This window comes from Myotis yumanensis, unplaced genomic scaffold (genome assembly GCF_028538775.1).
Source record: "Myotis yumanensis isolate MYYU_CA2020_CCGP unplaced genomic scaffold, mMyoYum1.0.hap1 SCAF_7, whole genome shotgun sequence".
Classification (NCBI taxonomy): domain Eukaryota; kingdom Metazoa; phylum Chordata; class Mammalia; order Chiroptera; family Vespertilionidae; genus Myotis; species Myotis yumanensis.
Window position 1 is genome coordinate 74,390,690 of NW_027223758.1, and position 13,550 is coordinate 74,404,239.

General features: G+C 46.1%; 1 protein-coding gene across 2 annotated transcripts in view; it reads left to right on the forward strand.

The window, feature by feature from the left end:
* The first annotated feature begins 590 nt into the window (after positions 1–590).
* The window catches only part of GALNT1 (polypeptide N-acetylgalactosaminyltransferase 1), a 77,440-nt gene continuing 64,480 nt past the window's right edge, over positions 591–13,550 (forward strand). For both annotated transcript variants that reach the window (XM_070420991.1, XM_070420993.1), the window contains exon 1: positions 591–722. The gene's annotated coding sequence lies outside the window, so the exon portion shown is untranslated. The remainder of the gene's footprint in view (positions 723–13,550) is intronic.

The following is a 13,550-nucleotide window of genomic DNA, read 5'->3' on the forward strand; positions in this document are numbered from 1 at the left end:
GAGGGCCTCCTCCGCGCGGTGAGGGCACTTCATTTCCTCCCAACCCGCGATCTACTCGACGTGCAGCGGCGCGAGTCCGGTTTTTCTTGCTGCGGCGGCCTCTTTGTCTGGCGCGGGTTCAGGTGCAGACCCCCCGCCCCGGACGGCACGCCGAGCTCGTCGTACACGGAGCCTCCCGCCCCGGTCCGCGCCTTCCCGCGGGTCAGGGAGGCAGAGGTGGAGGCGCCGAGACACCGGAACCTCTCCGGTCCCGGGGGAAGCGCCGCGGCCCCGAGGTGGGCTCGCCGCAGGGGCGGGGGCGGCGCATCCGGGTGAGCGCGGCGCCCCCGCCTCCCCCGCGTCGCGCACGGCCCCCGCCTCCCCCGCGCGCGCCCCGCCGCGCCGAGAAGACCACGCCCGGGCGGTCGGAGCGGGCGGCCCTGCGTCCCGGCCCGCCGCGCGGAGGCGCCCCGAGCGAGCGGCAGTGGCGGCGGCGGCGGCGACCGCATGCGGTGCGACCCGGAGTAGCGCGCCCAGCCCGCGAGCCCGGCGCGGGGGCGGGAGCGGGAGGCGGGGCCCGCGGCAGGCCCGCCCGCCCGCCGGGGGAGCCGCGGGCAGTGGCCGAGGAGGCGGCGCGGCGGACGGCGGCCCGAGAAGAGCGCCCGCGCTCGGCCCGCGGGACCGCGCCGCCACCGCCCGGGCTGGCCCCGAGGAACGCCCGCGCCGCCGCCGCGCGGACCGAGGTGAGTGCCCCCGGCGCCCGGCCCTCCCGGAGCCGCGGCCGCCTGCGCGGGGCTGGAGGGGGTGGTGGGGAGGCCCGTCCGCTTTCGCGTCCCGCGTCCCTTTGTGGCCGGCGCTGCCGTGGCCGGGGCCGGGGCGCGGGCGCGCTCGGCACCGGGTCCGGATCGGGTCGGGATCGGGTCGGGGACTCCGGGGCTGCCGGCCACGCGGCGTCTCTGGCAACTGCGGCGAGCAGCGAGTTTCCGTCCTAGTTTGACATTGAGTTAGAACCGTTTTTCTTTAGAAGACGGAAGTTTGTTTTATTGACCAAGAATACAGCTAAATATGGCTCCTAGGTTCGGCCGGGTTGTGTGGGACTTGGAGCCCCGCTGCCAGGCTGACCCTGGTCGGGTCGGCGCCGCGGGGGAGGGGAGGGGAGGGCACGCGGGCCCCGGGCGGGGGCTTCCCGGCCCGCTGCGCGCCAAGGGGACCCGGCCCCGAGGAGCAAGGGTCTGTGGGTGGGAAGTAGCGGGCGTTCGGGAATGTGGCGGTCCTTCCTGGAAGAATGAATGAATGAAATGTCACTTGCTCTTCTCTGAGCAGTACAATGCCCACTTCAAGATTTGCCAGGAACTGTGATGACTTGCATTGTCATTGCCGCTCTTACCTGTTCATACTTGTGAAGTGAGGGTCCCCCCCTCCTCTAAACTTATGACCTTGGCCTGATTCTCAAAGCCATGGAGCTAAGCCCCGGAGCTAACCAAGCCGCGCCTCGCATTTTCTGGCTAAGTAGTCTTTGTGATTGTGAACTGTTTCTGGAGGGCAGAGGATGGTACCTTCATCACACCTTATGCTTAATACATTGACTTATAATTCTTCCTTCAAGAACCCTGAGAGGTGTGTGTATAGGGGGGGGGGGCGGGGGGGAAGGGGAGCGGTGTCTTTCCTCATTTCGCAGATGAAGGAGTTGGGGGTCCTAAGAAGTTGTAATTTTCCAGGTCACAGACTAAGCAGCAGAGTTGGGATTCACACCCAGGCCTTACTAATCCAGCACTCTCTACGTCACATCTGTGTCTAGACCTGGGTCGTCTATTGTGGTAGGCACTAACCACATGTGGCTAAATTAATTAAATTGAAAAAAATTTAGCTCTTCACTTGCACTAGCTACATTTCAGTAGTTCAGTAGCCAAATTTGATCAGTGCCTACTATTGATCAGTGCTTGTCTAGACTACATATCCATTTATTTACTCAGTAAATAAATATTTATTGAGTGCCTCCTCTCTAGGAGGCAGAGTCTTAAGTCCTGGGTATACTGTGGTGAAAAAGAGAGACAACATGCCCTTGTTTTTATGGTGCTTGCACTTTACATGATAGTTGAGGGATGTTTCCATGGTATTTCGGAGCCTTGCTAATTCAAAGTGGTTTGTAAACTCGCAGCAGCAGCCCTGTCATCTGGGAGTTTGGAAGAAATGGAGAATCTCAGGTCACAAACCACATTAACTGAATTAGTATCTGTTAAAGTGACTTAACAGATCACAGATGATAGAGCAAAGATCCATCTCAGCTGATTTGTGTTCACATTGAAAACTTTATTCAAAATACTGGTGATAACTGGTTGAGGAATGTTCTGATGGATTGTTTGGTGGGGCTTTTAAGACTCTTGGAAGCTTTCACCATTTATGCAAATACTTGTTAAATGCCTGGCTTCTCCAATAGAGTATAAGCTTTATGCGAGCAGAGATTGTCTTCCTAAACTTCAAGGTGCCTGTTAAGCAATGGGGCACTCAATAAATGCTTGTTGAGTACAATCATGTGCCAAAGGAAGTTTGAGTCAACAACAGACCACAGATATGATGATGGTCCCATAAGATTATAATGGAGCAGAAAGATTCCTTTTACCATAGCCCTCGGAAATTGTAGCACGACACGTTATTCATATGTTTGTGGTGATGCTGGCATAAGGAAACCTGTGCTGCCAGTTGTATAAAAGCATAGCACGTACAATTATGTACAATACATAGTACTTGATAATAAATGACCATGTTACTGGCTTATGTACTCACTATACTGATCTTTTTAATCGTTATTTTAGAGTGTGCTCTTTCTGCTTATAAAAAGTTTGCTGTAAAACAGCATGGAATGTTAAGACGGCAGCATCATCATACATCTCGTGTTCACCGCATCTCTTGATTGCATCATTTTCTCTTGTGCTTGTTTTCATCTCGTGTTTTGTATAGTAACATGCTGTAGAGCAGTGGTTCTCAACCTTCCTAATGCCGTGACCCTTTAATATAGTTCCTCATGTTGTGGTGACCCCCAACCATAAAATTATTGTAGTTGCTACTTCATAACTGTAATTTTGCTACTGTAAACAATATGTAATTATATGTGTGTTTTCCGATGGTCTTAGGCGACCCCTGTGAAAGGGTCGTTCGACCACCAAAGGGATCGCGACCCACAGGTTGAGAACCGCTGCTGTAGAGGCTTGTGGCCTAGGAGCAATAGACTATACCATATAGCAAAGGTGTGTAGTAGGCTATAACACCTAGGGTTGTGTAAGTGCACTCTATGATGCTCAAATATGACAAAATCACCTAAGGACACATTTCTCAGAATGTGACCCCATCCTTAACACATGACTGTATGAATGAGCATGCTAAGGAAGTCAAAACTAAGTAGTTAATTTCAAGCAATTGCAGGCTATGTAATTCTCATGTCATTAGGTAAGAGCCAAAATGAAAATAGATCTATATGTAGCTTTTCAGCTTCAGGTCTCAGCTACCCTGGCCTGAGTTGCACTCCTGACTGACTTGCCCAATCTCTCTCTTTTATAGTAACACTAGAGGCCTGAGACACAAAATTCATGCAAGAGTAGGCCTTCCTTCCCCCGGCTGCCGGCACTGGCTTCTCTCTGGCACCTGGGACCGGGGCTTCCCTCGCAGCCCTGGCTTCATCTGGAAGGTCGTCCGGAAGGATGTCTGGTCTAATTAGCATATTACTCTTTTATTATTATAGATAAAATAATAGACTTGAATCCTAATCATTTTTTAGTACCATATATATTTTTAACTAAATTCCAGACTCTATTTGGATTTCACCAGTTTTTCCATTAATATGTACTTTCTGTTCCAGGATCCAGTCCAAGGTACTACATTGCATTTAGTCATTGTGTCTTCCCAGTCTTTAGTCTGTGACAGTTTCTCAGTCTTTCCTTGTTTTTCATGACTTCAGTAGCTTTGAGTACAGCCAGATAGGATCATTCAGTTATGGGAAAGACTCTCGTATTCAGGAAAGTAAGGCAACAGGAATAACTCTATTTCTTTAAAAAAAATTTTTTTAAATTGATTTTAGGGAGAGGAAGGGAGAGGGGGAGAGAGAAACATTGATGAGAAACATCAGTCGATGCCCTCCCTACTGGGCATCGAGTCCATAACTCAGACATGTGCCCTAACCAGGAATCAAACTGGCAATCTCTCTGTACATGGGATAACACTCACCCAGCTGAGCCACACCAGCCAGGAAGACCTCTATATCTGCTCTTGTTTGTTCATGTAATATATACCTACATCTATTATGCTTATGTAACAACATACAACCTTAGTACTTTGCCATAACAGATTTCTTGGGTACCAGTTTCTACGTGGTTGTGATTCAGAAGGGTGTTAGAACATTGCAATTCTGAACCACGGTTTTAATATATATATAGTTTTTATTTTTATAATGGGTTAAGAGCTGGGCTGAGGTGAAAGAGTAAGGAAAAAGGAGAGATTAGCTAAAAGAGGCAGTAGATCAGAGAGGGACCAAAGTGAATGAAATGACATATAATGGAGGAAGAGTGGGGTAGCTGCATAGAAGAGAAGTAGGAGTGGATACTTTTTATTTGTTCATTACTTTAATGAATACTTTATTGAGTGCTTCTGGTGTGGCAGACCCAGTGCTAAATACTCAAGATAACTGGGGGTAGGACAGCACTAAACAAATGAACATGCAGATAAGTACATAATAATTGTAATTTGTGGTTAGTTCTATAAAGAAAAAGTAAAATGTGCTGGAGAGATTATGAATGGGAGGAGCTGCTGCTTTTGGTTGGCTGGGATGGTGAGGAAGGCTTCTCTGAGTGACACCGAACTGTCCCTGGCTTTTGGGCACCCTGCACACTTTCTGTTGTTTCATAGCACACATGTGCCTCTTTCTCCATAGGCACTGTGCTTATTTCTAGGTCTGGGTCTTTATATATGACTAGAGGCCCAGTGCATGAATTCATGCACTGCGGGGAGGGGCCGCGGGAAGATGGCCGGCTGGCCCTGCTGCCCTCAGTGCATGTCATAGCGACATGTTGTACCAGTCGCTTAGGGTTTTATATATATAGATTTCTTCCCAATATGCCCTCCTCTTCACCTTCACTTGTGGAAGTGCTACCTCTTACTCAAGGATTTACTCAAATCCCATCTCCTTTATGAAGTCTTCACTGTTGATTTGTGCCTGTGTTTGTCAGTCTATGGTGTTTGAGCATATGGTGTTTGAGGGTAGGGATATTTTCTGTTTATATCTGTGTGTCCTCACTTAGTCCAGCACAAAGCCAGAATTAATAAAGGTTAGCGTCGATCTGTTCTGAAGTGTTAACATTTGGATGATGGATCTTAGAGCAGTCGGGGAAGGTCCAGTTTTTTTGTTTTTGTTTTCTTAAATCTTTTTGTGACATAATTGTAGATCCACATGCAGTTATAAGAAATAATTCAGAGAGATCCCATGTACCCTTTACTCAGTTGCTCCCAACATATGGAAACAGCATGATTTTTCTTCTTTAGCCTATTTATATGATGGATTGACTTATTTTTGAAATGAGACTGTCTTGCAGCCCTGAAGTAAACCCCACTTGATCATGGTGTATAACTCTTTTTATATATTGCTGAATTCTATTAATATTTTGTTAAGGAGTTTTTGCATTTATATTTATGGGAGCATTTACACTATAAATTTCCTTCTCAGCACTGTTTCAGCTCTGTCCCACAGATTTTGATATGCTCTATTTTAATTTTCATTCAATTCAGTGTATATTTTTATTTCCCTTGAGACTGATAGAGTAATTAGAATTTAGTTATTAAGTTTCCAAATGTTTGAAGATTTTCCTATTTTTCTGTTCTTGGTTTCCAGTTTGATTCCATTCTGATTGGAGGACACACTGTATGATTTCAGTTCTTTTAAATTTGGTGAGCCTGCTTTATGTAAAGCTCAGTATATACCTGTCTTGGTATATGTTCCATGGACACGTGATTAGAATGTGTTTTCTGCTGCTGTTGAATGGAGTATTCTGTAAAGATCAGTTAGATCCTTGATGGTATTGAGTTCTATACCCTTGCTGCTTTTCTGCCCAGGTAGTCAGTCCATCAGTTGTTGAGGAGGGGTTTTGAAATTTTCAACTACATTTGTGCATTTGTCTGTTTCTCCTTTTAAGTTATATCCATTTTTAGCTTTACATAATTTTGCAGGTCTCTGGTGCATACACATTAAGGATTGTTGTGTTTTGGTGGAGTGACTCTTTTTATCATTATATAATGTCCTCTGTCTCTAGTAATTTTCTTTGCTCTGAATTCCATTTTATCTGATGTTGACAAAGCTACTACTTCTCTTCCCCTTTTAAAAAATATATTTTAATTGGTTTCAGAGATGAAGGGAGAGGGAGAGAGAGATGGAAACATCAATGATGAGAGAGAATCATTGATCGGCTGCCTCCTGCACGCCCCCTACTGGGGATTGAGCCTGCAGCCTGGGCATGTGCCCTTGACCCGAATCGAACCCAGGACCTTAAGGTTAAACAGTGAATGAAAACTTTCTGGGAATGTTGTAACATATTTTTCCATTCCTAGGAGTTAGCATGTTTCTCTCAATAAACGCTTTACCAATTTTTACAAGTCCCCATGCATAGCAGTGACTTTTAAAGGGTAAGAAAGTAGTAGCACTGTCACAGTGGGAGGCCTGACCACTTCAGAGATTGAAGTCCATATTTTGCTCATAATAAGACTGCAGCATTAATTTTAATTATTTTAAGTGTTTCCATGAAAGGGAACACTACCTGAAGTAATTAGGGCTGTTGTAGGGAGAGGACCCATGAGAATTTCAACAGAATTACCCAGATTAAGGGCATAAGAGAACTGGACTAGAAAATGGTGGTAAGACGGTCTCTGATCTGAAACTTGGGTGGGGAATAAGAAAGTAGAGGGAAGAAGAGTCTTTGACCAGGGCTGGAAATCCTTTGATGAGCAACCTTTGGGTCATTTCTGATAGAAAAACACTCCTGGAGAAGAAAGAGCTTTGTGGCAGAGCTTTTAACTGGAAACACCCTTAAGTTGGTGGAGGGAATGCAATACTGGCAGCTTATCAGCTGGTGCTCCCCCTGCTGTGGGCTGTTGCTTCAGAAGGGAAAGTTTGAGGAGGGGGAGTAACAGAACAGTGAGCTGGGTCTAAGAGGCTGGGATGCAGGCTATTGGTAATTGGAGATGGGGTTACAAAATAGTGTGTATAGCAGTGACCAGTGCCAGGCACCGTGCTGAGTGTTCTACTTATATTAATTTAATCTTTGTGACAGTATTCTCTTATCATTAACCTTGCTGTCCAGATGAAGGAACTGTAGCACAGAGAGGCTAAGTGGTGAGGCTGAGATCTGCACCTGTCCCTGTGTATTAACATGGCAGTCTGGTCCCAGAGTCCATGGTCTCACCCACCAAGCTAGATGGACTTGCTAGGATAGTTTTGGCAAGATTGCTAGGCTGTGAATAACAAGCAGAAGAGGATGGATGCTATTTGGAAGGCAGTAGGGAGCCGTTGAAGGGTTTTGATAAGAATATTGATTATTATGATCAGAATTAAGCTTTAATGTACATTTAAATAACATGATTGTTACCTTAAAAGACTAGGTGTAAGAAATGAGTCTAAAGCACTAGTTCAGTTGACTGTGTGTACAAGAGCATACATGTGCATGTTTAGAGATGGAATCAGATGTTCCTTTCAATGGGTCAAGAGGGAAGGCAGTCACTCGACCTCCAAGAAAATGCCATCATTAGCAGCAATGGAAAAAAAAAAGGAGAGTTTGTTTAAGGATATTAATGAACGTGTGTCTTGAGACTTGTCCAGCTGCAGGTGCCAGAGAGAGACTGTAGGTGGAACTAACCTGTAGGCATCATAGTTGTGGAACTCGATCTTGGGAGTCAGCAGTGAGATGATGGAAATAGGGAGTGGTAAGGAGGGCTGAGAAGTAGACCTGAGGGGATGTTTATGGTTGGGACAGAGGAGGAAACAGTCTTTTACATCCTCATACACAGTGAACAAAAGAGACCCGGTGCCCGCCTTGTTAATTATACAACCTAATGGAACAGAAAAAGGAGAAACAATTACGTAAATGGGGGAAATGACATTCCAACAGAGACCAGAGGTCAAAGCACTAATACAAAGAGTGTGGGCAAGAGGATTCCAGGTAAAAAGAAGGGTATGTGCAGAGGCCATGTGGCAGAAGAGAACTGATTCTGTTTAAGGAACTGAGAGGTCAGTGAGGCTGAAAGGGCACTGGTAGAGTCAGATGAAGGGAGAAAAGTCATTATGGGGCAGAGGATGCAGGACCTATGCTCAGTGCTAGCAAAAGGTTCTGAGCACCAGAGAGCCCTGTTTGGAATTTTGAGCAGGTCACCCCTCTGTCCCATGGAGAATGGATTTGGGGAGGGTAGGATGGGTGAAGGGAGGCATGTAGACCAATCAGGAGACTCTTGGACTAAAGTGGTGGCAGTGGATCTCTGAGGCCGAGGAGGCTCCAGTGTTTCTCTCAGCAAGCTGCTCTGCTGTCCCTGGCCTTCCCCTGAATGCTGCTGTTTTTCCCCTCAAGTCATGGTATCATGTTGACACTGTCAGTTTATCCACCTGTGTCCCTTCTGGACTGACAGTGAATTCCTTTGGCAGGGACCATCTCTTAGTGGCCTCTTAAGCACCAGTACTACCACCCGAGAAGTCATCAGTAAATGGTGAATAAATCAGTGTACTTACCTTCAGAGATGCAGGACGAACTCTAGTCAGGTTTTAGACCGAGTCTTTTACCTGTTGTTCTCTCCCCGACCCCGCACCCCAACCCCCAAACTTCAAGACATGAGTTGGCCAATAGCAGTATTACAGGGAGGATTATGATGACTGCTTGGGGCCGCATGGCATTCAGAGATGTTCTCAGATGTCTGACCTTTGGAGGGTTTACATGATTTCCTCAGGAGGAGAATTAGAAGAGGCAAACTCAGGAACCCCAAGGGAGGAGACCTTATGAGGAATGACTGGCATTACCATCCAGCGCTGCTTCCTCTGCTCCTGTAGTTTTAGCAGAGAGGGAACAGCAGAAATCTACCACAGGGGGGCAGGAGTGAGGGCCTGGTGGCAAGTGGTGACCACAGACTGGTCCTTAAAGTATTGTGGGGAGGAGGAAGAAGGAGGGTGTAGCTTGCATTGTGGGTAGTTGAGGAAAATATTTTTTAGAGTAGGTAGGATCAGAGCCAATTATTTGTAAACAGTAGGGTGTGACCAATGAGAGCCAGGGAAGTCAGGTGGATGAGAGTCAGTGTGGGTCTGACAGGGAACAAGGAGAGGGTATGGTGATGCCCTGGAGATGGCAGATGCCCCACTGTAGGGCTGACCATATCAGCTCCTAGGATTTTGCTGTTTGGGTGTGCTCACTCACTGCTGGCAGAGGATTCTTTTCGTTTTACCAGAGAAGCCAGAAATCCTGATTATCCAAGTGAAATGTCCTGATTTTTAATTGTTCTATGAATATCCAAGTTCTATGAATCTTTTTGGGGGCGGGGGGGAGAGGGACAAAACCTTCATCTCTGGGCACAGTTTGGCCTGAAAGTGACCCTGGGAGGAAGAGTTGGTGGAGTTGGTGAGAGAAGGGAGGAGAGGAGTATTTGTGGAACAAGACTTCCAAGGCTCTGGGAAGGGATGCAATTAAATGCACAAGTGGAGAGCATCCTTAGAGAAGGAGGAAGGGCTCCGAGAGGAGCCGAGGGACTGAGGTGAAAGTGAGGTGAGGGCACTTGAGTCTGAGGAGGTGAGACTTGGTAGAGTCAGAGGGCAGGACTGTGTTAGGTGGTCAGTGAGAGAGTGCATGTGTGTGGGGTGTGAGGGGAGTACAGGAGAAGAATGAAATGTCCTGAGCAGTAAGGGCTCCACCGGGCTAGTTAGCTTAGGTTTACAGTGGGCTCAGCCAGCCTTGTTTCAAAACTTTCTCTGTGGTGTTAGTGTCCTGGAAATTGAAGCAGAAAAAGTGAGTTAGTGGGACTTGTCTAGGGTTAGAAATTGAAAGGCTGAAAGGTCCATTAGGTAAGGGATTTTTTTGTGTAACTTCTCAGTTGGTAGCTAAGCACATGAAGCCAGAAACCTGCTTAGGTGGGAGAACAGAAGGTGACGAGGAAGCAGATGGAGAAGAGCAGGTTTGTCGGGGCCAGAGAATCTAAGTACCATATGGTCAGAGACTATGGTTGGGTTTGCGTCTGGGTTTGATTTTGACTGAAGCGTCAGTTTAAGATATCCATAGGCAAGTTGGTGTTGGGTCCCGGGACAGAAGACATCACCAGGTTCTGGCTGCTGAAGACAATAACTGTGTTAGAAGGCAGCTTAAGAGTTGCAGCCAATAGGGTGGGTAGGGGGTGGAAGTGGGGAGGAAGATGGTGAATCTAGTGCTGACATCAACACACTGGGAAGGTGGAAGGTGCTTTCAACATCAGACTCAGAATATAACGATACATCTTTCGGGAGTGTGATGTAGATGAAGTAGCAGATTTTGACTAATCCATAATTCTAAATTAAGTATTACAACATGCTATTATAACATTACTAGAGGCCCAGTGCACGAATTTGTGCACCGGTGGGGGGGGTCCCTTGGCATGGCCTGTGGGGATTGGGCCGAAACAGGCAATCAAACACTGCCTGACGCTCCTGCCTGCCACTTCCGCTCATCCCGGCCCCAGTGCGCCTGCCGCGGGCTCGCGCCCAGTCAGTCCCAAGCAGGAGAGGCTCGTGCTGCCACAGCGGAGCTAACCAGCCGTGAGCCCTGTGTCTGGTGCCCGTAGGTCAGCTGAGCGGCGCTCCCACTGTGGGAGTGCACTGACCACCGGGGGCGGCTCCTGCATTGAGCACCTGCCCCCTGGTGGTCAGTGTGCGTCATAGTGACCGGTCTACCAGTCGGTTGGTCGCTTAGGCTTATATATAGAGATGGGAAATATCCTACATAAAACACTCTCCATACTTAACAAATAAATAATACGTGAGAAGATTTGGAGTGATCCATTTTGCTTAGGGCAGGCAGGGTGGAGTCCGTGTGATTCACTTCAGCCACACCCACAGAGATGCTCAGTTACAGCCCTGACCTATTCTGATCTGATTCACCAGCAACTCCCAGACTGTGAGAAATGGCAGTGACTAACCCAGTCGTGCTGTCACCTGGGAACTGGAAGTACATGCAGAACCACTTGCTGAGGAGTCAGGGGCTTGGAAAAGGTCTTTAGGTTTCCCTTAAACTTTCAGCAGTGGAAGAGCATCATTTTGTGTAGTAAACTGACCATAAACCTATGTCAAGAAGCTGCTGCTGTTAACTCACCACCCTCCTAACAAAACTAAACAAAAATGATTAGGAATTTAGGGATGCTGTCATCTCATCTGATGTTCACATGCATAAAAATACTATCCACAGAGTAAGTAGAGTGTAACTTTTTTTTATGCATTATTGAATAACGGGAATTTTTTTTTAAATAGAAAAAGTAATGTGTATGTGGGAAAATATGCTGATAGTATCAAAAGGTATACAGTGAAAAGTAATTCTTCCATCCTAGTATTTATTTACTTAAACATAAATGGGAGTCATAGGTAGTTTTGGGCCAGATGAAAGTAGCTTCAAGTGTGTGTATGTGAGAACTGGAATATTACGAAGATATATGATTACTGAGCTAGAGGGGAAAGAAACCATCATGTGGTTTGCTGGTAAGCATTTTTTTAAAAGTTAATTTTGCGGTGCATTTTGAGAAATGGAAGAAGCTAAGGAAGTGTACTTTGGAGAGCGGGGGTGCCGTGAAGATCAGGGAAAAGAGGAGAGAGTTTAGGGAGAAGGTAGGACACTGGGTGTGTGATATAGAGAGAGGTTAGGGTAGATTATGTCAGCAGAGAAAAGTATGAAGTCAGGTAACGTGTGTATCTGAGTCCTGAATTAGAAAAACTTCTCCAGAGAGCTAAAAGCAGTAGCTTGGTCAGATTGGGTGTGAAGATACAAATAGGTAGACAAGTCAAAGTAGACTAGGATCTAGTGATGTGGACTGGGATAGTAAAAATGGAATTCCTAGAAAAAATTGTTGAGGACCTTAAACCCATATAAGCCACCTGGATAACTTTTATACTGTTCTCTGATGAATCTCTGTCCTTAAATACTATTGAATTGTAATAGAATTTCATTATGAATTTGAACCTTCTATGTGCTAAAGTGTAGTGAACTAGGAAAAAGGATTTCTACCAGAGTCTGAGTAAGGTGGGGAAGGCCTCCCCTTTTGTATCCTTGTATAGATAGCAGCATTGAACTTGAACTCTATATCGTAGAACTCTTTGAAAGAGGTCTCATAAAAACACTTACCCTAGAATTTCACCAAGCAGAAAGTTTCAGTGCGAAGTAGGTGGGCTCTCTTCCTCCCATGTAACTTGCCCGGGTTCTCCAGACCTTTGGGGTAGTCTCTTACATCCGTGCACGGGAATAAACCTTATCCCGTTTCTCATCACATCTTAGCCTTCTGCCTTCTTGAACTTCTTCTTGAGACTTACCTTTCTCATCTTCACAGAGCCCCACTTCCATTCTTGAGTCCCAGTGCATTCATGCTGTACTCCAGGGACTGATCTTAGTTCACTTCTTATTTGGGTTCTTTGGGTGAGGCAGCAGAATCCAACTCTAATTTAAGTAGGTAATTTATTGGAAAGGAATTGGAAACTTACAGAACTATCCCCACTGCTAGGGAACAGGTGGAAACTTAAGGCAGCTTCAGGGACCTGCGAAGCAGAATTTTAAGAATGATCTGATGAGAAGGTCACCCCTGGGATGAATGACTGTCCCCTGTATCTTTCACCTTTGCAAATTACTTGCTCATGAGACTCCTAGAGAGCACATCTGATTGGCTGAATGTAAGTCATGGTAGATAAACCAGGGATTTAGTTTAAAGAACCTCTAGGAATCCTTTTGGCCTCTATAGTGGGAAGAGAGATTCATCAATTTACAGTCTCAGCAAGATTATATAAGGCAGTGCAGAGGTAATTCTCCAGAAGGAAATTAGGAAATGGGGAAATGCTGGGCAGCTAAAAAGAAATGCCTCCTTTTCAACATCAAAAATTTCTCCACATCATAAGTAATTTACTTGTGTGAGACAAGTAATAGCTAGAATTTACTTAGTGCTATCCTCAGTATTTATACCGTGCCTGGTCTCATGCCTGTACATGCTGCCTGTTTTGTTGCACTAATCTTGTGATGTTTGTAGGTAACCACTTGGGTGAACCGCTACCTGATAGTAGGTATCAAAGCCAGGCACAAACCCAGGTAGTAATCTGGTACTGCATTGCCCTATGCCATTTAAAAAATTATTATGGATTAGTTGATACTTTTAAATAAGTTTGGATTTTATTAATTTTAGAGTATTTGTGTGTATTTTAAAATAGTAGTACCATGTTTCTCTCTTTCTCTCTCCTCTCTCCTTCTCTCTCTCTCTCTCTCTCTCTCTCTCTCTCTCACACACACACACACACACACACACACACACACACAATTATATAATTCAGAAAGAGTTAGGCTCTTTCG